This window comes from Vulpes vulpes, unplaced genomic scaffold (genome assembly GCF_048418805.1).
Source record: "Vulpes vulpes isolate BD-2025 unplaced genomic scaffold, VulVul3 u000000751, whole genome shotgun sequence".
Lineage (NCBI taxonomy): Eukaryota > Metazoa > Chordata > Mammalia > Carnivora > Canidae > Vulpes > Vulpes vulpes.
Genome location: NW_027325824.1, coordinates 44,661 through 70,049, shown reverse-complemented (window position 1 = coordinate 70,049; position 25,389 = coordinate 44,661). Strand labels below are relative to the sequence as shown.

The following is a 25,389-nucleotide window of genomic DNA, read 5'->3' as shown; positions in this document are numbered from 1 at the left end:
CTGTGGCCGAGATCGTTTCCACGTGTGCCTTTGCGTGGAACTTGGCTGTGGCGCGGCCAGACCTTTCTCCTCATCCTCCTCAGCAAGTTGCATGAAACACCTACACTTATTTTACAGACGATAAGGTCAAGGGCATCATCATCGCCCCATAATGAATGCTACTGACTTACGGTTTATGAGGGCCCGTTGTCGTCAAAATGGTCCTCAGTATTCTTGACAAAGCAGTACCTAATCTTTGCTGAGTCATATCAGTCCTTTCAGTTCTTCAACAGGTTTGTCCACCTAAAAGGTAAAACAGCCGGTTATAGTTTATCAGCAAAATGGGTTTATTTGGGTGTAGCAGAGGAATTGCAATTCGGGACATGCAAACTATGGCACCCCATAGGCCAGTCTGGAGATGAGACCAGAGGAATCTTTGGATTTTTGGAACTTTCTGGGGAAAAGGAGGTGGTTGGGAGGGACTGCTGTAAAGGCAAAGTCCACACAAAGGACAGCAACAGTTCGAGGTGCTGACGGTTTCTCATTAGCCCAGTTGTGGTATTTTCCTATTGGCTGAGCTTGTTGCTGGGCGAGGAGAAATTCTTTTTTTCTCTTGCTGGAGTAGGGAAAGTAAGCTTCTTCCTGTTGGGAATGCCAAGCAGTTTGTCTTTGTTGGGGTCTGCAATGGCCTGCAGTGGTAGGGCGTGAGAGCTCTCCCTGCTGGCCTCCCGACTCCATTTGAAATGAGGTCTCCTTTATTCAGGGTGTCAGGGTCTTGGCCTTGCTGGGCATGTTGGCACAGCCCATAACTTAACACTTTTCTTGAACTCCTATTGACCTCTTATCTAACCTCTGTTCCTCAGTTTCCTAACAGTAAACTTCTCGCCTACTTGTATCAGCCCTTGGCACTTGGAGTCCTATTCACCCAACAGCTGCAGAACCACCCCAAGTCTCCTTTTATTAAGTCCCAACAATCTTCACCCTCCACACACTCTACCCTTCTCTCTCTTTCTCACTGATGGGTGCTGCTTTGGGTTTTGGAAAACATACCTATGGAAAGCCCTTAATAGTTTTCAGTTTGATGTTTACAAGGCTCCTAGTGTGGGACTCCAGCAAAGCCACTTGGTGCTCCCTCACCACCTCTCTGTTTGGTCATGCTGTCCTCTTGGCCAAGAAGTGGTCCATCCCAGGAAAACTTTAACAACCAAAAGCCTTCCCTCACCTTTTCATTTTTTTTCTTATTGTTTCCCTGCTCTAACAGTAGCCTTATGGAGAAGACCTCTGATGTCCCCCCAACTTTTGCCATACTGCCGCTTAGGCATCTTTGTCTCTCTCTTACCCACAATCCCTCTGCTGGCATCAAGCAACCAGGATCATGGAAACTCACTTTTCCAGGGAAATAATCCCTCATCAAAGGGAAATTGAATCTGAAATGTAAGTGCAAAGGAATTTTTGTTTGTTTGTTTGTTTGTTTGTTTAGAGAAAGAGAGAGAGAGGGAGGGAGGGAGAGAGGGAGAGAAGGGGAGTGCGTGAATGGGGAGGGGAAGGGCAGAGGGACGGGGAGAGAGAGAGAGAGAGAGAGAGAGAGAATCTTAAGCAGGTTACACACCCAGTGTGGAGCCTGATACGACCCTGAGATCATGACCTGAGCTGAATCAAGAGTTGGACGCTTAACTGACTGAGGCACTTCTGTTCCCCAACAGCCCAATTTTTGTTTTAAAGATTTTCCCTTTTTAAATTTAAATTAAATTAATTAACATATAGTGTATTATTAGTATCAGAGGTAGAGGTCAGTGATTCATCAGTCTTATATAATACCTAGTGCTCAATATATCACATGCCCTCCTTAATGTCCATCACCCAGTTACCCCATTCCTCCACCTCCTCCCCTCCAGCAACCCTGTTTGTTTCGTATAATTAAGAGTCTATTATGATTTGTCTCCCTCTCTGATTTCATCTTGTTTAATTTTCCCTCCCTTCCCCTATGATCCTGTTTTGTTTCTCAAATTCTACATATGAGTGAGATCATATGAAAATTGTCTTTCCCGAGTGACTTATTTCACTTACCATTATACTCTCTAGTTCCAACAGCTCAATTTTTAAATAACAAGTTAGATCAGCTTCTCAGGTTCTGTTCTACTCCATTTATGCCCAGAATAGCTCATAAAAACGATCCTGTTCCCAGTGGCAACAGACACCTGCAATATCTAGAGCATAATATGACTAAACGTGTGGGTTGCATATGAAGAAAATGATAAAAATGGAGACATAAAGAGAATGACTTCAACCAGTAGAGATACTACTACTATTGACCATATTTTAATGTTATATGGATGGTCAAAGAACAGTTGAAGGAATGTGACATCCTGTAATTAAAAACAAAGTAGGAACATAGATATTAGCAGGCTGTATTCTTCAGTGTGTGTAATAGACAAATACACAAACGATGTTAAACAACTAGAAGTAATTCCACTACAATCAGGATCTGGGCAAATTATCACCAGTATGATTAAATTTTGCTTTATATGGTCTTTCCAGTGTAAGGAGAATGTAAAGAGAAAAAAGCATTGTTACAGTAAAGAAGACAAAATTTTCATTATTTCCAAATGATATGAATATCTTCTTGGAAAAAGCCTAAGAAATGATGTAAAAATGAATTCTTTCCAATGGCAGAATGAAATATTAATATTTAAAGTACGGATGCTTTCATGTGTTCCAGTAGTAATCATATAGAAAATATAATAGGGAAGTGATAGTATTCAGAGTAGCAGTATCAACCATCACACAATAAATAAAATACCAAGGAATCGTGAACAATATAGTTAGGATATTGTAGTAGAAAATGATAGAGCTTAGACTCAGCTTTGAAAGATAGTATGAATGAATCCAGAGGAATTCCAGCAAAGCCCGGAGGTGGGATTGATGTCTGTGGGGAGGGGTGGCCCAACCAGGCCCTAGCCACATCACTAGTCTACTTTATAGTTACCACATCCTATCTCCTCATTGTACCAGAGGGGCCGCTTTTTAGTCTATCACTTCCACATCAGAGGATGCCTATGTAGTAGGTCTCTGCTGGGGCCATATTTTTTGGAAGGGAGAGGAATAGCAAATTAGAATATGGAAAGAGGTTCAGGAAGAATTATTACTGGCAAAGTCACAGCACACTTCTGGATAAGGGGATCCCCAATTGACGGTTTGGTACACTGCCAGGAAAATTTCAAACTGTTTTTTTGGCAAAATTTCATACAATGAATATATTATTCATGTATTAGATCAATAATAGGGCAAGATAGCTATTAATTTTTCTGCAGAAGATTAAAAATCATTTTTGGGAGACTAGCATTCCACTGTCTGGGTCACCCATAGTTAACGATTTCTCTAATGATGAACGTGGTTGTTTCACAAAGTATGGTAACAGTAGACTGTTACAGTAACGACTGTAATTTGTGCATGCAGGCCTGTATCTCTTCCCACATTGCCCTTGGCCTTGGCGATGGAATTTGCTTTGTCCAATGGAACCATAGCAAGTGTGAAGCCAGCAGAGAATTGAAAAGCACTTGCACACCAGGGTTTGCCCCCTCTTGCTGCTCTTGGCACAGAGAACAACAATGTGAAGAAGTGTGGGTGAGGTGGATGATGAGAGGCCCAGGACCCATGTATTCTCTCCACCACAGCTGATGGTGAACCAATTGCCAGATGTGGGTGAGACCATGATAGACCATCTAGCCCCCAGCAGAGCCAGGGGCTCTCGCCACAGATGCATAAGCAGGCGTTCTGAGAACAGCAAAAGGACCACTCAGCTTTGCTCAGCTGAAATTGTTGACCTGCAGAATTACAAACAGAATTTGGTTGTTTAAAGTCACTAAATTTTGGATGGTTTGTGGTGCATCAAAATCTGGCTGGCACAATTGGTAACTGCCACCCATCAAAATCCAACCAAAAATAGGAGATAGATATAGATAAAATACTTTTCATAGTAGAAATATAGCCTCTGCTTGCAAAAGTTGACAGTGAACTTTCCCTGGAGTCTTAAGGAAAGGGATGAGGTTAAGATGTGTGACATTTGTTGGATACGATCTGTTTGCCAAGCCCTGGGTTGACCCCTGTATCCTGTTTAACAGCCCATTAAATCTTAGAGAGGAGATTACTATTTGCAATTCATAGAAGAGAAGACTTAGAGTGGAGTTTGTATTTGAATTCAAGTCTTCGTGTCTCTACAGCCAGATTATTTTTATCAGGAGCTATGGTTTGTTGTGTCATTTTTTGGATGATGTGGAGAATTGACTTCTTACATGAGGTGTTCTTTTGCTAAGAGTCACTGGGTTCAAAGAAAGGTATTTTCATCTGGATGTTCTTCTCCTGCACAATCTAGTGAAAAGAACACCTAAGTGCCTACCTCACTCCCACCAATCAAGTGTGTCACCTCGACATGTTACTTGACCGCTTGAAGTTCAATAACTTCTGCACACAGAAAATGGAATTAAGTGATGCAGAAGAGAAGATATTGTTTCATCATCACTCTAGGCATTGATTTTGATCTATTGGTGGTCTGATTGGTTTTACATACTTAATATGTATCAACCAACAAACCTGAACAATGAGTATCTGAATCTCCCTTCAACCGATTAAGAAACCGGCTGACATGCGCTTAAGTAAGACAGTAAGTGAGGGAGCTGAGATTCACACCTTGGTCTGTGTGACTCCAAAGGCAATCCTCTTCCCTTCTCTATGACACATGTCATGGATGTTGAGAGTTGCTGACATGCACAGCCCATGCCATTCCTGTGATACAGATGTCTTCCCCTGGGAGAATGTTAGAGACCTTCCCAGAGCCTTTTAGCATTCACAGCCAGAACCAACTTTCAGGAGAGTGACCACAACATATCTGAGAGGATTTCAGGAGATAGTAAAGGCGAACAGTCAGGTGAAGTGATTTTAGTAGTAGTCAATGAGAGAAAACATGTTTTACAAACAATAGTCAATGAGAGACAACATGATGTTTTACAAACAAATGACCTAGAATTTAAATCTGGCTCTCTCAATTAGTTTTGCAGCCTGAAGCAAGGGAATATCTCTGACTGTATTATTTCTCATCTGTAAACTGGGATTATAAAAGTACCTACCTCATTAACCTCACCTTGCCTGAAAGGGCTTTCCTGACCATGCGTACCCACCCTCCACTTACACTAAGATTAAATTACCTCCCCCCCCCCTTTTTTTAATTTCTGAGGCTTCCTTGACTTTAATTCTGTCACTGCTCTACCCAAGGAGCTCTGTAATTGGCCTGCATGTTTGTAAGAAATTAAAGGCTGGGGGCCAACCTGACACATATCTATACTCTCTGAATCAGGCCAGTGCCTGACTTTGGTGTCCAGGAAGAATTAAAAATATATTGTTTGAGTGTAAAAGTTGACGGAAGCTACATGGATCAAAGGCCAGTGATTAGTGTGCCTGTTAATTGATTATTAGCGATATAAAATGAAAGATGAGTGAACATAGGCATCTCCAATATATATATCTTTTCACGTGGGGAGGTTGGGTGGGTTGTGTTCTTCAGATCACTCTCCATATGCTCCCCAATTTGTTGCTTCTTTGTCTATCTTGGATACTCTGTTTTTCCCTGGATCACAGAATTGGCTTCATAGTGCGTCTATGGTAGATAATTCAGTAAAATCTTCCCCAATACAAAGTGATTGGAGCAAGAAATACCTCTCCAAGTTTTCCCTTTGATTAATGAGTGAATCACAGGGTGAATACAGGCCTTTTACTTTTGTGGTTTTGTGAGTAATGGCTCAGTGTGCAACCAAGGGTGTGAACACAAAGATCAATGGATATCAAGTCCAGGTGAGTGCTTCCATTCTCTCCGAGAGGCAGCACTTCTTGATTTCTTCTGCTTCTTTGGTCACTCCCTCTAGTTCCCTGACTGCTATGTTTCTCCTTTGCACCGACATTGTCCCTGTACATACTTCTCATTCAGCACCTAAGCCTTTCTAGTGCTCCTCTGTTCATGTGTCAGAGTCAAATGCTAAATGCTAATGAAAATCTACAAGCACCCCCCAACCCCTATTTTATATTGCTTAAGTGCACTCACCTTTTCCACCCCACCCCATATTCCTGATCCCCTTTTCCTTGGCCTGAGTTATCACCTAACAGACTATGTTATTTACTTCTTTCTTATGCTTATTGCTTATTTCTCTCCCTACCCCCACTGTAGCTCCTGCTTGAATAGAAGCTCCTTGATCTTAGGGATCCTTGTCTCTTGCCCACTGGTATATCTCAAGCAGCCCAGAACATTGCTGAGCACACACTCTAGTCATCTGCATCATATCTATTGATATAATGGGCATATCTGTCTCTCTTGCTACATTGTGACACCCTTGAGAGGCAAGGGCCACATTTTATTGGTCTTTGTCAATCCACCATCCAGGACAGTTTTTCATTCAAGTGGAAAGGCATCGCTGAATATCTGTGGAATCAATCCGTTAATTAATCTTTTGAAAGTGACACTAATAGGGAAAACATTCTGTTTCCAAACCGCAGTTATTCTAGTAGGTGCCATTGGTGTCAGCACCATGTATGTATCAGCTGCCGTGCAAACTATGTTAGGCAGCTGGGAGATATTTGAGGGCTAGAAGTCTGACCCATTTTTTTGTGGATCCCTCAAAGGGCTGGTACCATTCTTTCTGCACAGCAGGATTTAGAGGGGGTGTTTCAGATAGCCATTCATCACCTGATGATTTTATCTGTGCAGGACGTATACTATAATTTACCTAATTTCTTTTAAAATAAAACTGTATCCTTGAGAATAAAACATATAATTAAGCAGACAAAATGAAAGCAATATGCTGACATAGTTGAAATAAATGTTGAGGCTAATGTGAAGTAATAGTGCACATAATGATGGGCGCTACACTAGGCTCTTCATCAATCTTTCATTTAGTCCTAATAAAAGTACTTCAGGGGTATACTGTCATTCTCACTTCACAAGGGAGGATATTGAGATCAAGGACCTAGTGGAAATTTCCCAGGACCTGAAAGCTTGTAGGTAGGTACACGAGGTGGAAACTCAGGGCTCATTGATGATAACACCCCAGAAAGTCTGCAGTATAGGCCTGCCCCCAGCAGTCCTGTCTGGTTCCCCTTCCATTATTTGCTGGTGCAGCTCTGCACCGTCTCATACTATCTCCCAAAATTTCAGAAGCCCTTCATCCCAGAGATCTTTTCCCTGTTCCTTGGGCCCAAATGTTGATATATTCAACACTAATTCTGGCTGTGACAGAAGAAAGATGATGGTTTTGAGCCCTTGTAGAAGACTAGAATAATTGTTACTTACCACTCCTTCGTGACTTTTGATGATTGTGGATCCTAAGGAAGGCCCTTTGTTGCAGAGCTGGTTTCCTTGTGTGAGAATCCTGTGTTTGGCAGGATGCCCTTCCCTTCCACAAAGGCATCCAACCTGCCCAGAAAGGAAGATAGTTTACTTGTCAATGACGCTGCGCACCCACAGGCCCAGGCACCATGAGACCAGTTCCTTCAGAGGCGAAACAGGTTTCTCAGGGTCACCAAGCTGTTCCACAAATTTCATGGGCTCCTTAGATAAAGACACATACAGCTGATGTTTGGTATCAATTTGGGAAAAGGAAAATAACTGCAATCCTTCTTTCACAGTAAAAGCTTCAAGTACCCTTGATCAAAATTAGCCTGTTCTGGAAAGATGCACCATTAGTGAGCACCATGTATGTATGTAGCTATGACCAAAGCAGTAGCTATGACCAAAGGTTCTGAGCCAGGCATCCATCATTCCCTGGAATTTGAGATTGGTAGGAAAACAGCTTTTCCTTCTCTTGTTTTCCGTCTTCTTTTGGGTTACCTATTTCAAGGCAAGTTTGAAAATTAGCGGTTTTGTTAGAAGTATTCCCAAAATACAATATTGTATCTCCTAGTAGAGGACACCAGTTAGACTCTTAGTTTCTAAACTTCACTTTAACTTTGGTCAAATAGCTTTTTCTACCAGCCTACATGTCAAAGGAAGTATCCTAGATTTGTTGCTCTGGATGAACTTCCTGGTGTATGTCATTCCCAAAATCCTCATAAAGGAATCCTTCTTGTTTTTTTTGTTTGTTTTTTAACTGCTCTATCAGAAGAGATAATAAAAGCTCTTTGAGGGCCTACGGTGTTTCAGGTGTTTTGCATATCTTGCTGGTCACCTTCATAATATTCCTATAACATAAGTACCATTATTCCAAGTTCACAAATGAGGACATTAAGGCCCAGAAGGATAAATATATTGGCCCTGATGCATGGCTAGAAAGTGGCAGACCTGAGATTTAGGACTCCTCTCACAACCATTGCCTGCATTGGTCAGCATATTCTGACGTTTAAACAAAATGCAAATAAATCCCTGTGTTTTTGAAAGTCACCAACGTCAGTTAAAATATTCTCTACCATTGCTATGTTATCAGTCTATTTACTTTGAGTCTTGCTCTTGCAAATAATACTTTTCCTTTACATGAGATACTGAGTTTATGACGTTATAGTCAGGAATGGCAGATATGAAAAGGCATATACATGACTAAGGCCCCTGGCGTTGTTACTGTAAGGCATATTGTGTGCTGCTGAAAAGCATGCTATGTGCTATATAGAGGCGCATGGACAGACAGACCAGATTTCCATTCCTCCAACACCTCTTCTAGAGGGGCTTCTATCTTCTAGAAGGGCTTGCATGGCACCTGAGACTGAAAAGCCACACATACAACACTGCTATGAAAAATATCGGCCGTACTACCTGCAGATTGGAAGTGGGCATTTTTGTTGTCAGTGTTTCTGTATGAAATAGATGAATTCAACAACAAACCACGTTTCACGTAGTCTGCTTCATACAGGATATGCAAAAAACAAACAAAACATGGTCCCAGCACTTAAGTACCTCACAGGTTTCCCTGTACTTTTGTTTTTCAAACAAAAAAACGGAATGTAATTTGTGAATTAGAGGACTCCATAGGGTACACTTGCAGTGCAGGAGAGGAAAAGAGGAAGAAAAGACAAAGAATTGGACTGAGAAAGAATAGCGCAATAGGAGCAGGAGTCAGATCAGGAGAACTGAGTCCTCGTGACTATGAACACGTATGTCTGTACCTCAAAATTCCACTCTTTAGGGACTCACCAACGTGATCCCATGTTCTTGAAAGTTTGTAATTTTCACCAAATAATAATCACATTACCAACCTTATATTTATTAATTTATTTCTCCAGTTAAACTTCTTTACAGGTGTGAATACTGTGTATCGATCACTTTGCATTTGAAAAGCCTAGGAGAATTTCAAAACTTCTCCCACTGTGAGGACATTTCAGAAACTGAAAAATTATTAGGAAGGCCAGCACTGATTATGAAGTCAGGAGGTCAGCAATACACTGGTACTGGAAGCTATTGAATGTAGGGAATGGGATGAAAGTCAGATAATCCATATGTACCACACACTTTGGTAGGCTCTGGGATTAGAGGGATCATTCAAGCTGATCCAGCTATCTTAGTACAGAAAATCATACAGGCGGATCTTAACCCCAGTGGTCCGTAAATATTTGTCAAAATTCTTTATCAGGGAAGTGTTTTACACTCTCTCTCTCTCACACACACACACACACACACACATTAAATTAGAATTCTGGAACTCAACTAGGCTCACAGAGTATTGGAGCCAGTCTGTCTGACTCTCAAGCCTCAAAGAATGTCTATGACATCAGACCCTTTTACTTCTTAAAGACTGATCAATTAGGGAGAGAGAGAGAGAGAGAGAAGAAGAAGAAGAAGAAGAAGAAGAAGAAGAAGAAGAAGAAGAAGAAGAAGAAGGAGGAGGAGGAGGAGGAGGAAGAGGAGGAAGAGGAGGAAGAGGAGGAGGAGGAGGAGGAGGATGGGGGAGGAGCAGAGGGAGAGAGAGAGAGTTCTAAAGCAGACTCCTCATTGATCATGGTGCTCATCACAGGGCTCAATCCCTGGACCCTGAGTTCATGACCTGAGCTGAAACCAAGAGTCAGCTGCTTAACAACTGTGCCCCCCAAGTGCCCCCAGGACCCTTTTTCATAATAATTTATTTAAGTTTAATTCAGAGCCCTTATCTACAATTCCACTGGCTGTGCATGTCTGTTGTTGCCCCATAAGATATCCTTGGAACTGAACGTTCTGCCTTATCTAAAGGGCAGAGACTGAGTGGGCAGCTCCAGCATGGAACTCCTTCACACTAAGTATGGCACGCATCTTACTGGGACATATCCTTATTGTTACTGTCATACTTCAAGCTATCCATTCTTGCCTCTATATTACAACTAATCTTCACTACACAAGAGTTAGAATTCTCTGCACTGTGACTTTGGCTGTGCTTATTTTAATTTGCACCTTAGAGCTACATGTGGTTATGGCTGGGACAGAAATTATGTCCCATTCTCTCCATTAAGTTGAATAATACAGAGAATTACCTTAACCACAACAGGTTCAATGCAGCAATAACTTAAATACCTGATACCAGTTTTTCTGTGGCTGCACAACAAATTGTGACAAATTTAGCATCTTAACCACTAATTTATTATTTCACATTTTCTATGGGTCAGTTGTGTGGCATGGATCTAGTGAGTTCTCTGCTTGGGGTCTCACAGGGCTGAAATCAAGGTGTCTACTGGGCTGGGATCTTACCTGGAGGCTCTGGAAAGGAAGCTATTTCCAAGCTCTTCAGGTGGTTAGAGGAATTCAGCTCCTGTGGAGCAGGATGTTGTTGGGGCTGCTCTCAGATTCTAGAGGGGCTGGCTGTAGTTCTCGTCCTGTGGTTCTCTCCATCTTCAAACAAGCAATGGTGTGTCAAGTTCTTCTTCTGCTTCAAATCTCTCTTGTTTCCCCTTCTGCTGCTAGCCAGAGAAAGGTGTCTTCTTTTAAAGAGCTCCTGTGATTAGATTAGGCTTTTTTGTATAATCTCTCTATTTAAGGTCATTGTTTAGTAACTTTCAGTACACCTGTAAAATCCTTTTAGCCATGTAACAACACAAATATGCACAAGATAATTCATCTTATTCATGGTATCTGAGATTGTGGTGGGAAATGTTAGGAGACCAGTTTTAGAAATCTACCTACCACAAACTCGAATAACCATCATTTGATTATTTATGTAAACCTTTTTTTATGACCCTGGTTGTCTGAGTCCTATGAACACAATGCCCACTCTTTACGGACTTAGATCATGTTGTCATGCAGTTGTACTTTTAACAAGTGGCTTGTGCCTTCCCAAGTGTATTAGTCAGAGTTTTCCAGATGAACAGAATCAGTAGCATCGTGTGTGCTTGTTTGTGTGTGTGTGTGTGTGTGTGTGTGTGTGTGTGTAGAGAGAGAGAGAGAGAGAGAAACAGAGAGAGAGTGTGTGTGTGTGTGTGTTATTGTGATGAACTGGCTCACATGAGTATGGGAGCTAGGAAGACCAACATCTATGCCAGCAAGGTAAGGGGCAGGAGAACTCTAGTGTAGTTCCAGCGCAAGTCAAAAGGCCTGAGAACCAGGAGAGGCAATGCTTTAAGTTGCAATCCACCAGCTGCTGGGGTCAGTTCTCAAGAAGTTTTGATCTTTCACTCCACGTCTAAAGGCAGGAAAAGACAATGTTCTACCTCAAGCAGCCAGGCAGGATAGATTCCCTCCTGCTTGAGGGAAAGTCAGCCTTTTTGTTCCATGTAGCCTTCAACTGATTGGATACAGGACATCTACACTGGAGAGGGCAGTCTGTTTTCCTCAGTCTACCTATGCAAATATTAGCCTTGCCGGTAAACACATTCACAGACACACACACTCAGAATAATGTTTGACCTAATATCTGGCCACCCTTTGGCCCAGTCAAGTTGACACATAAATTTATACATAACACCAAGCATCTTGACAGTCCATTGATTAACATTTATTTTTAAATTTCCTTTGTATCTTAAATACTCTATTTCCATGTTTCCCAATGATAAAATGCATCTGTGAATGATCTCACTTTTAGTCACATGTTAACTAATTACGTTTTAGTTTATATGTTGATAGGGAAAACAGATCTGCAAGCAGTTGACATTCTTTACTGTAAAGGGGAAATTTGCATTACGCTGCATGCAAATTTAACAATAACTAATATTTATGAAATATTTACCATATTTGGCAAGCTCTTTTGTAAGCTCTGTAGGTGCTTTACCTCATTTGGTCAGCACAATACCATGACATATGTGTCATTAACAGCCCCATTTTTATATGAAGAACTTGAATACAGAAATTAGGTAATCTTTCCACTATGACAGCTTGTAAGTGACCGGCCCAGGTTTGGAATCTATGGCTTCAGAACTGATGTTCCTAACTAATTCATGTGCCTATATAATTTATCATCCAAACTACATAAAATTTATTATCCGAGCCAGAATGAGAGCACTTTTTAAAATTATATCTGCTCAGCAATGCCTGGATGGCTCAGCGGTTGAGCTCTGCTTTCTACTCAGGGTGTGATCCTGGAGTTCAGGGATTGAGTCCCAGATCGAACTCCCTGGGGAAGCCTGATTCTCCCTCTGCCTCTCTCTCTCTCTCTCTGTCTCTCAAATAAATAAAATCTTTAAAAATAAATAAATAAAATCATACCTGCTCAATAGGCATAAAAGAGCAAAGTTGTAGATATGTCAAGACATTGCTTACTTGGTTAGTGAAAATTCTTTTTGTCACAACTATCAGAGAATTCTCACCTAGACTGGCTAAACCAAAAAAGAAATCCATGATCTCAGGGCATTTGTAAGATCATCATCACTTTCCCTCCCTCTGTTAGATTATTCCTGTCAGCATACAAACTGGTGTTGTTTTCGTATTTGAAACACAACAAAACAAAATCCAAAACAAAACAAGCAAAAAGCCTTTTTTAACCTCACTGCTTCTACCACCTGTGAGACCATGTATCCTCCCCTGATATCAAACCTCACAGGGAGAGAGTTTTCTACACTGGCTGTCTCCAATTCCTCTCCTTTTCTGTCTTAATCATATACCAATCAAGCTTACACGCCTTCTACTAAAGTGAAACTGTTCTGGTCAAGGTAACGTTTTCATCAGTATTTCTAAATCAAGTGGTTGTCTCACAGTCCTCTCCTCAGTTGACTTATCAGTGATTTTGGACAGAGTTGACCACTCACTCCTTCTGGAAGTACTTTCTTTCCTGGTATATTATTCAGGGTTTGCTAGGGAAACAAAGCCAAGTTGACATATATACACCTGGGTTCCAGGACAATACTTTTCTGGTTGTTCTCTGACCTCCTCAATCTCCTTTAGCTGGCTCTCTTCCTCTCCTTGTGACCTCTTGACATTGACCTGCCTTGGAACTCAATCCCTTAGTCCCTTTATCTTCTCTGCCTATACTCATTCCTTTGGTTATGGTGTCTAATATTGTGTCTTTATATGCCGTCTACACCATCAAGGGTATACCCAGGGACAGAAAATTCCTGTTTTACTTGACCCCAATACTTCAGTTGTTAATATTTTGTGTATTTTTGGCTCTCTTATTCTCTCTCCTTCCCTCTCTCTGACTCTCTCTGTCTTCTCTCTTACCTTTTCTTCTCCTTAAACACACTGTATACCGATACATATACATACAAATTGTTTCCAAACTATTTGAAATTAAGCTGTAAATATGTCCTTCTACCCCCTAAATACCTTAGAGGACCTTCATGAGAACAAGGGTATTCTTTTGTGTAAGCACACTGCAATCATCAAAATCAATAAATTAACATTGATACCATATTATTATATATCTCATTTACAGACCTTATTCAAATGTGGCCAATTATCTTAACAAAGTGATTTATATGAGTGAAATTGTATGGTCTTTGTCTTTGTCTGACTGATCTATTTCTCTTACCACAATACACTGTAGCTCCATCCATGTCATTACAAATGGCAAGATTTCATTCTTTTTGATAGATAGATAGATAGATAGATAGATAGATAGATAGATAGATAGATAGGTTCATCAGTCGGTGGACATTTTGGGCTCCTTCCATAGTCTGACTGTTGTTGATAATACTGCTATAAACATCAGGGAATTTAAGAAACAATACAGATGAACATATGAGAAGGAAAAAAAAGATAGAAGGAAGCAAACCATGAGACTCTTAGTGATAGAGAACAACTTGAGGGTTGATGGAGAGACGTTAGTGTGGGATGTGCTAAATGAGTGATGAATATTAAGGAGGGCACTTGTTATGATAAGCACATGGTGTCATATGTAAGTGATGAATCATTAAATTCTACTCCTGAAACTAATACTACACTATATGTTAACTAGAATATAAATAAAATTTTGAAAAAATGTCATTATAGAAAATTTTATAAATTTTATAGTTTGTCCATTCTTCTCTCCAGTGTAATGTAATGTAATGTAATGTAATGTAATGTAATGTAATGTATCTAGTTATTATTTCACTTTTTTTCTTCAATCCGGAACAAGTTCTCAAACTTACTGTCTTGCATAACCATTACAGTTTTGAGAAGTATGAACCATTTACTAGAGTGTCCCTCATTTGGGGTTTACCTGATTTTCCGTTTTCATCATTAGATTCAGCTTATGCATTTCTGCAAGGAAGACCAGAAGGTGATACTATATCCTTCTCATTGCATTATATCAGTTAGCACATGATATCCATTTATTTCATCATTGGTGATACTATATTTGTTCTCTTGGTTAAGGTTGTATTCATCAGATTATTCCAAAGTAAAATTAATGTTTTCCTTTTGTGCACTTAAATATTTTGTGTGGAGATACTTGGAGACTATGGAAATATCCTCTTCTATCATCCATTAATGATTCTCTACTGAATCCATTAACATATGATGTTTGAAAAATTATATGTTTCCAACTTTATCATTTTTCCCCATTCACTACTAAGGATTCTTCTGCAATGAAGAGCTTTCCTCTCACCCACATTTATTAACTATTCATGTCTTAATTTGTTTCAGTATGGGTTCATGAATGTATATTTTATTCACTGTGTAATAAGCCACTACCATCATGATTGATTTTGATGCTTGAATTTGCCCAGATTTGGTCACTGGAAGCCCCTTGATTTCTGTTCCCATGTCCTTTGATATGTGCCCATTTTTCTTTGAAACCTTTTTTGGTGCAACAAGATGTTCCAGGCTCTTTTTGTACTTGGCTGTTCCAGCCCTGGACTCAGCCATTTTCCCAAGCCCTGGTTTCTTAATGTGTAGAATGGTGTTTGGAATGGAATCTTGCTTTTAAGCATCATTTTCTATTGGCACTATGACTTGACAATCTCCTAGATTTTCTTTAACTCATTACCCAATATGTGGAATTGGCATAAAAATAGGATATTTTGTCATAGGTATGTGGCAAAGTTTAAACATAGTAAAGAAAGCATTTAGTATAGTGCTTGGCACACAGGTGATGTTTTAAAATGAGACAATTTGAGCATCACAGTATGTAATAATAATAATAGATTATGACCCAGTGAATAAAATAAGAATCTATAAGTATACTTGAAAACAAGTATACTATTTTTATCTTTTTATTTTTTTACTATTAAATACCACTGGTTATAGGTAAGATCTACCACCTCTGGGAAAAACCTCAGGATTACAATATTTGTCTTGTCAAGTCAAGGCCAGTTCAAGCATTGCAGAGCCTGTAAGAATACAAACATGAAGAATGATTCCAGAAGCGGACTTCAAGACTTGTTAACTGACGGACTTCAATATTAGGGACAAACAACATGAAATGAAGAACATCAACCTCTCCTAACAAACCCTACTACTAAAACTTTCCTTTTTGTGGCCCTAATACCACTGTGCTATAAACAGACAATTATTTTTCTGCTCATTCATTAGACCGTGAACTGATAGATGTAACTTGTTTATGACTTACCCTTGATACCCAAAACAGTGCCTTTCAGTATAGGAGACATCCAATAAGTATGTTCTCAGTGAGTGACTGACTGACTGACTGACTGAATGAATGAATGAATGAAAATGTTGAGCAGTTTCAAATATCTCATTAGCATAACAAGAGGAGGAAATTAAGGCTGACAAAAATAGAGAAGCATCCCCAAAGTCATACACTTATAAGCGATAGAGGTAGAGTTCCATCCTGGTCTGACTCTAGAAGCCTGAAGCCTTAGTTGTATTGCCTCCTTGGATGATGGGCCTTCTCATAAAGAAAAGTCTGCCCAGTTTCCATGTTTCCAGAATTCAGGTGGAAGCCCTGTATGTACCAGACTGTGTATCCTAGACTGGTTCAAGGGTCAGGTAATTAATTCAACAAATATTTATGGATCACTTACTATAGGTCTTTCAGATTTTGGAGATATAGCTGAGAACACAACAGATTCCCTGCTCCTGTCAATATTTCATTCTAGTGTGGAGAGATAGATAATGAACAAGGGGACTCATAATATTAGGAATGATGGAGAAATTAAACCTTGATTACAAATAGAGAATCATCCAACATGTGTGTGTAGAGAAGGAAGAGTGAATGTGGAGGTGAGAGAGAGCTTGCTGGGTTCAGGGAACTTGGAATAGTTTGTAATAACTGGAGGTAGAGTGGAAATATAGGCTGGGGGTTCAAGTGGGAAATTAGAAAGTAGTATCCACAAGAAAATGAGTCACTTAATTTCTCTTGGACTAAATGTTTTTGACAAGAAAAGAGGAATGTAGACCTCTGAGAAAATGTGTGGCAAATGTCTAAAGCTCAAATCTAAAAACAATGCTCTTTTCTTTTATTGAACAACAATGGCATTAATTATAGCTGGTGTTTTTGAGTTTGCTCTTTATTAGGCACTGCCCTAGTTGCTTTATGTGTTTATTTATTCCTCTATAATGAAGAGTAGTGGGGATTTTTATAGTTTACAATGTTGGGTAGCAGTAGATGGCAGGTATTAAAATTAAATCCCAAATCTGTCTAATTCCAAAGAGCTTATTGTCTTGTCTAAATATTCTCTTTTCTTTTTTCTAAAAGTTGCACTTAGGCAAGAGGTGGCAACCGAGGTGAATTGAGTGGTACATAAAGTTTAAAATGAGAGTTATGGGAGCTCCTAGGTGGCACAGTTAAGTGTCTGACTCTTGATTTTGGCTTAGGCAGTGATCTCAGGGTGGTTAGATCAAGCCCCACCCTGGCTTCCTGCTTAGCACAGAGTCTGCTTAAGATTCTTTCTCCCTCGCCCTCTGAACAACCCCTTCTCCCCGCTCTCTCTTTCTAAATTAAATAATCTTTGAAAAAATAAAACTAAATGACAGTTATGAAATTAAATAACAAAGCATTTCCACAGTGTTTAGTAAAAGGGAAATCAATTAAGTTTATTATTTATATTTCATTCTTAATATTTAAACCTTTGTAGTTTTTGAATTAAATTTTTTATCCTTCAGAATTTTTTTATAATGACTTTTACTCAGGCAGGGCACCTTGGTGGCTCAGTGGTTGAGCATTTGCCTTTGGCTCAGGACGTGATCCCAGAGTTCTGGGATTGAGTCCCACATCAGGCTCCCCACAGGGAGCCTGCTTCTCCCTCTGCCTATGTCTCTGCCTGTCTCTGTGTCTCTCATGAATAGATAAATAAATCTTTTTTTTAGATAAATAAATCTTTAAAACAATAATTGTTACTCATCCTAGAGAAATGAAACCTGTGCTTAATGAAATATATATTTAGGGACATGTAATCTAAATTTCTAAAAAGATAGTGTTTATAGGTTGTAAGACCTCTGATGATATCATGTGCCATTCCCATTAATAAAGAAAAGTCCTTCCTGAACCCATCTTCCCCAATATGGAGACCCTGGGGAGATGTTGACAGGGTACCTGTGAGAAACCAAGGTATAAATGGGTATGTGTGTATGTGCTGGTGGTTTTAGAATATGAACATGAATTCTTGGATGCTCCTCCCTTTAAAAGGTGGGCCTTAAACCCCTCCACTTTAAGTATGAGATGGACTTAGTGACTTGCTTCTAAGAAATAAAATGAAGTAGGAGTGATGGTGTACAACTTTAGAGAGCAGGTCTTTCCTCTCTTGGTCCTGAAGGAAGCTGAGGGAAGCTAGCTGCCATGTCATACCCAATAGCCCAGTGGAGACATGGAACCAAGGCCTCCTGCCAACAGCCCTGTGAGACGGTCATCTTGTATGTGGCCCATTGAGTCCCAGTCAAGTCTTCAGATGGATGTAGGTCTGACTGACTTCTTGAGAAAAACCTCATGAGGGGCGGGGCAAGATGGCGGAGGAGTAGGGGTCCTCAACTCATCTGCCCACCAACTTACCCAGATAACTTTCAAACCATCCTGAGAAACTACGAATTTGACCTGAGATTTAAAGAGAGAACAGCTGGAACGCCAAAGAGAGAAGGGGTTTTGCTTCTAACAAGGTAGGAAGGCAGAAAAAAAATAAAAAAGAATCAAGTGGGGGAGGTGCACCACAAGGAGCCAGGCTAAAGCCTGAGGGCGAAAGCCCCCCAGACAGGAAAGCCCAGCCTCGGAGAAGCAGGAACTTTAAAAACTTTGCACCAGATTCTTTCCAGTCAGAAAGGCGCTTAGCAGGGAAATCGAGCAGAATCGCAGAAGGGACAGTGGAGCCTCCAGTTTTCCGGAGTCACTAATAGGGGCAGTGCACCCCGGGAAAGAGTGCCACAAACTGGGCGGATATCCGTAAAGGGCTGGAGTGCACACCCGGCGGGGCATCTGTGAGAAGCCTGTGGGTTAGGCGGGCGGCTCCAGATGGAGGGAGGGGTCTGTGCCCTGCTGCCTTCGGGAGACATGCCCGGGAACATGATTCCAGCAGCACAGGCCGCAGATCCCAGGGCGCCAAGCAGACACAGCCCAGGATCCTGCGCTCCTCTAGAGACAGGCGGAGGTAGGGAGGGCACAGGACAGCGAGGGCTCCCTTGCTGCCAGGTGCCCCCAAGCTGATCACATCAGCGCCCCCACGCCGTCGGGGAGCATCAAGGCCAGGGTTGACTGGGACTGTGGTAGTTACTGCTGGAGCTGACTCCAGAGCTGGAGAGCTGGCTGATGCCAGTGTTGTCATTCCTCCTTGTATCCCCCTATGCCTGGGAGGGGCGGAGCCACCAGGGAACAGAGGCCTCACGGGGTAAACTGCTACCACTGAGCCTGGCAAGAGGCATGGCAGCTCCCTCAGGTGCACACACCTGAGAATCAGCACAGCAGGCCCCTCCCCCAGAAGACCAGCTGGAAGGACAGGGGAAAAGCAAGTTATTGACCAAGCAGCACTGGAAAGTTCCAGGGGAAGTACAGGAATTTACAGTATATAAAACCAGAGGGTACCCCTCCTACTTTTTTCTTTTTCCAGTACAACTCATTTTTATATAAGACTATAAATTTCCTTTTTTCTCTTTTCCAACCTTAACTACAATATTTTACCACCTCTTCACTTTTAAGATTCTTCCTTTTTGACTTATATACTTCTACAATTACAAGTCCTAGATATATTTTCCACTTCTAGATTCCCTTCAACATACTCAACTTAGTTTTGGGAGATATACAAGATATTTTTGTTTGTTTGTTTTGTGTTGTTTTGTTTTGTTTTCTCTGCCTCATTTTGTTCTACAATGGTGGAAGTTAATACATTCTAAAACACGACAGGTATGCACTCAGAACCAAGTGGTATACCGTGCTGGTTCATTCTGTGAGATTCCTTATTCCCATTCTGCCCCCCCCCCTTATATCTCATTTATGTTTTGGTGATCAATGTTGGGGCTTTCTACAAGTATTTCTGGTTTATATAAATTTGGAACTGAGTTTCTTCTAACATACAGAACTTAATATACTCAGAGCCAAGAGGATCACCCTCTAGAACCCCTCAGGTAGACTACATTCTCCCTCCACTACAACTTCATCATCACTAAATTCATATCTTTCAATAGTAACTCTGAATGTGAATGGGCTAAATGATCTCATCAAAAGACGCAGGTTTTCAGACTGGATAAAAAAGCAAGACCTATTTATTTGCTGTCTATAGGAGACTCATTGGGACTAAGGATACCTCCAGCCTGGAAGTGAAAGGTTGGAGAACCATTTACCATTCAAATGTTCTCAAGAGAAAGCTGGGGTAACCATCCTCATATCAGGTAAATAAGTTGAGAAACTATATCATACTTAAAGAGTCTATTCAACAAGAGGACCTAACAATCATGAATATGTATGCCTCTAGTATGGGAGCTGCCAAGTATATCAATTAATAACCAAAGTAAAGAGATACTCAGATAATAATACACTTATACTGGGAGACTTGAACATGGTGCTTTCAGCATTTGATAGATCTTCTAAGCACAAAATCTCCAAGGAAACAAGAACTTTAAATGATAACTAGGACCAGATGGATTTCACAGATATTTACAGAACCTTACATCCAAACGCAATTGAATACATTCTTCTCAAGTGCACATGCAACTTTCTCCAGAATAGACCACATGCTGGGTCACAAATCAGGTCTCAACCAATACCAAAAGAATGGAATTGTCCCCTGCATATTTTCAGACCACAATGCTTTGAAACTAGAACTCGATCACAAGAAGAATTCTGGAAGAAACTCAAACACGTGGAGGTTAAAGAGCATCCTATTCAAAGTTGAATGGGTCAACCAGGATCTAGAGAAAAATTAAAAAGATTCATGAAAACTAATGAAAATGAAGATACAACTGTTCAAAATCTTTGGGATACAGCAAAAGCAGTCCTAAGAGGGAAATACATCGCAATACAAGCATCCTTCAAAAAATTGGAAAAACCTCAAATACACAAGCTAACCTTACACCTGAAGGAACTGGAGAAAGAAGAGCAAATAAAACCTACACAAAGCAGAAGAAGAGCGTTAATAAAGATTCAAGTGGAAGTCAATGAAATAGAGACCAGAAGAACTGTGGAAAAGATCAACAAAACCAGGAGTTGGTTCTTTGAAAGAATTAATAAGATAGATAAATCCCTAGCCACCCTTATTAAAAACAAAAGAGAAAAGACTCTAATTAATAAAATCACGAATGAAAAAGCAGACATCACAACCAATACTAAGGAAATGCAAGCGATTTTAAAAACGTATTATGAGCAGGTGTATGCTAGTACATTAGGCAATCTAGAAGAGATGGACACATTTCTGGAAAATCACAAATTAACAAAACTGGAACAGGAAGAAATAGAAAACCTGAACAGGCCAATAACCAGGGAGGAAATTGAAGCAGTCATCAAAAACCTCCCAAGAAAAAAGTCCAGGGCCAGATGGCTTCCCAGGGGAATCTATCAAATGTTTAAAGAAGAAACAATACCTATTCTACTAAAGCTGTTCAGAAAGACAGAAAGAGATGGAGTACTTCCAAACTCGTTCTATGAGGCCAGCATCACCTTAATTCCAAAACCAGACAAAGACCCCACCAAAAAGGAGAATTATACACCAATATCTGATGAACATGGATGCAAAAATTCTCAACAAGATATTAGCCAATAGGATCCAACAGTACATTAAGAAGATTATTCACCATGGCCTAGTGGGATCTATCCCCTGGATGCAAGGCTGGTTAAACACTCATAAAACAATCATGTGATTCATCATATCAGCAAGAAAAAACAAGAACCATATGATCCTCTCAATAGATGCAGAGAAAGCATTTGACAAAATACAGCATCCACTCCTGATCAAAACTGTTCTGAGTGTAGGGATAGGGGGAATATTCCTCAGCATCTTAAAAGCCATCTAGGAAAATACCACAGCAAATACCATTCTCAATGGGGAAACACTGGGAGCCTTTCCCCTAAGATCAGGAACAAGTCAGGGATGTCCCCTCTCACCACTGCTATTCAACATAGGACTAGAAGTCCTAGCCTCAGCAATCAGAAAACAAAAAGAAATAAAAAGTGTTCAAATGGGCAAAGAAGAAGTCAAACTCTCTGTCTTCACAGATGACATGATACTGTACATAGAAAGCCCAAAACTCCACCCTAAGATTGCTAGAACTCATACAGCAATTCGGCAGGGTGGCAGGATACGAAATCAATGCCCAGAAATCAGAGGCATTTCTATACACTAACAATGAGATGGAAGAAAGAGAAATTCAGGAGTCAATCCCATTGACAATTGCACCCAAAAGCATAAGATACCTAGGAATAAACCTAACCAAAGAGGTAAAGGATCTATACCCTAAAAACTACAGACCACTTCTGAAAGAAATTGAGGAAGACACAAAGAGATGGAAAAATATTCCATGCTCGTGGATGGGAAGAATTAATACTGTGAAAATGACAATGCTACCCAGGGCAATTTACACATTCAGTGCAATCCCTACCAAAATACCACAGACTTTCTTCAGAGAGTTGGAACAAATCATCTTAAGATTTATATGGAATCAGAAAAGACCCTGAAAAAAAAAAGACCCCGAATACCCAGGGGAATATTGCAAAAGGAAACCAGAGTTGGGGGCATCACAATGCCGGATTTCAGGTTGTACTACAAAGCTGTGATCATCAAGACAGTGTGGTACTGGCACAGAAATAGACACACAGATCAATGGAACAGGATAGAGAATCCAGAAGTGGACCCTCAGCTCCCTGGTCAACTAATATTTGACAAAGCAGGAAAGACTATCCACTGGCAAAAGGACAGTCTCTTCAATACATGGTGCTGAGAAAATTGGACAGCCACACGCAGAAGAATGAAACTAGACCACTCTCCTTCACCATACACAAAGATAAACTCAAAATAGATGAAAGATCTACATGTGAGACAAGATTCCATCAAAATCCTAGAGGAGAACAGAGGTAACACCCTTTTTGAACTTGGCCACAGCAACTTCTTGCAAGATACATCCATGAAGGCAAGAGAAAAAAAGCAAAAATGAATTATTTGGGATTTCATCAAGATAAAAGCTTCTGCACAGCAAAAGAAACATTCAAAAAAAAAACTAAAAGACATCCCTACACAATGGAGAAGATATTTACAAATGACGTATCAGATAAAGGGCTAGTATAGAACTACATAAGATCTATAAAGAACTTATTAAATTCAACAGCAAAGAAACAAACAATCCAATCATGAAATGGGCAAAAGACAGGAACAGAAATTTCACAGAGGAAGACTTAGGCATAGCCAAGAAGCACATGAGAAAATGCTCCGCATCCCTTGCCATCAGGGAAATACAAATCAAAACCACAATGAGATACCACCTCACACCAGTGAGAATAGGGAAAATTAACAAGGCAGGAAACCACAAATGTTGGAGAGTATGTGGAGAAAGGGGAACCCTCTTGCACTGGTGGTGGGAAAGTGAACTGATACAGCCATTCTGGTAAACTGTGTGGAGGTTCCTCAAAGATTTACAAATAGAGTTACCTTACAACCCAGCATTGCACTGCTGGGGATTTACCCCAAAGATACTGATGCAGTGAATGACCGAGACACCTGCACCCCACTGTTTATAGCAGCAATGTCCACAATAACCAAGCTGTGGAAGTAGCCTCGGTGTCCATCACAGATGAATGGATAAAGAAGATGTGGTCTATGTATACAATGGAATATTACTCAGCCATTAGAAACGACGAATACCCACCATTTGTTTCAATGTGGATAGAACTGGAGGGTATTATGCTGAGTGAAGTAAGTCAGTCAGAGATGGACAAACATTATATGGTCTCATTCATTTGGGGAACATAAAAAAATAGTGAAGGGGATTAAAGGAGAAAGGAGAGAAAATGAGTGTGAAATATCAGAGAGGGTGACAGAACATGAGAGACTCCTAACTCTGAGAAACGAACAAGGGGTGGTGGAAATGGAGGTGGGTGAAGGGATGGAGTGACTGGGTGACAGGCACTGAGGGCGTCAGTTGACGGTATGAGCACTGGTTGTTACACTATGTTGGCAAATCGAACTCCAATAAAAAAATACCAAAAAAATAAAATAAAAAAACCCTCATGAGATACACTGAGCCAGGACTACCAGCTAAGCCTTTCCCAGATTTGAGCTTCAGAAACTGTGTAATATAATAAATGTTTACAGTATTAAGCTGCCACATTTTGGGGAATTTCTACACAGCATAATTACTATAGTGTGTGTTCATTGATTAATAAGAGAGTAGTGTAAAGTACCCTTTCTAAACTTGATACTATTCAACCAATGAAAATCTATCATCTTGCCCCAAGAGCTATCACCACATTGCAGTAAGATGCTATGATAAAATGGTTTCTTTCTTCTTCCTTCCAGTTGCTACTTTTTATGTCACCAGCATGTCAGGGTTTGTCCTACTACTTAGCTTAACTGCCTAGAATGTCTGTTATGAAGTTTAGGTTCAGTTTCAGTATGATAGAAATTGTTAGTAAGAGAAGGCTGATAGCCTTGCTATGGAGAAGTCCCACAGAGTGAAGATTGCACAATACATCATCTGGGCTTTGATTTGTTCTTTGTTCTAAAGGGTCAGAAACTATTTTATCAGAATATTAAGGACTCATAGACTAAATTGACTGACTTGGGGGCTGAGCTATACAAAGTAAATTCATACAAGAGTAATGTATAAATAAGAAATGTCTCTAAATTTACTATGTGCAGAATGGAATTCTAGTGCTCTCATTTAGTATTCCTCCTTTCCCTGAATTATAGTGTAGAGGCTATATTAGAAAATCAAAAGGTACTTCGGTTAAGCTTGCAATTAGAAAAAAAAAAAAAAAAAAAGCTTGCAATTAGAGCCCAGGTGGTGAGTCCCAAGTATGTTCTTCCAAAGCCACTGGAAGTCTTGATAAACTGATACTATCTCACCACGTGTTTATTTAACTGGTTTAACTTTCTAGGGTTATTTTATTACCAAGTCCATAGGTGGTATCTCACTGTTGTCTTCCATGTTACTTGAGTTGAGCTCCCTTTCATAGTCTTCTTTAGGTGGTCTTAGTTTGGCAAGATTTTCATCATGAAATCCAGCTGTATTATCTCAGGCTGTGGTTGCTCAGTCTGCACCATCAATCACTGTATTCTCAGGGATGACCTCAAATGTATTCAGATTGCAACAAGCCACAGTGATGCAACCACTTGTCAGTATTACATTTCATTCCACATATGCTTTTGATACAATAACATTATGATTTCCCATTTTTCATGGCTTGGGAATAACAGCCAACTTCAAAATCATTATTGGTGCCAATGATCATAGGTTTCAGGTCTGGATCATCAGCATTAGGGGTGATATTATCAAGGTAAGCATTTATGATAAGCACCTGTTCTTCGAATAGGTTACTTCACCCACTATTAGCCTGACTTCTGCAATAATTTGTGCTTTAGAGTGAATCACTGTCCTAGGTCCTGTAGTTATATCACCCCAGGTTTCACTTTCTACATACACAACTGCTCCAGGAGGAATCTTTACTCTTTTGAGCCTTCTCTGCCATGGTTTGGCCC

At 40.3% G+C, this 25,389-nt stretch overlaps 1 protein-coding gene and 1 pseudogene across 1 annotated transcript in view; both read right to left on the bottom strand.

Annotated features, from left to right (window-relative positions):
• Positions 1-10,871, bottom strand: part of NUDT11 (nudix hydrolase 11) — a 17,819-nt gene extending 6,948 nt beyond the window's left edge. The window contains exons 1-3 of the mRNA XM_072746408.1: positions 10,664-10,871; positions 7,313-7,435; positions 171-282 (exon numbers count right to left, since the gene is read on the bottom strand). The gene's annotated coding sequence lies outside the window, so the exon portion shown is untranslated. The remainder of the gene's footprint in view (positions 1-170; positions 283-7,312; positions 7,436-10,663) is intronic.
• Positions 244-25,389, bottom strand: LOC112912315 (dynactin subunit 6 pseudogene; annotated as a pseudogene).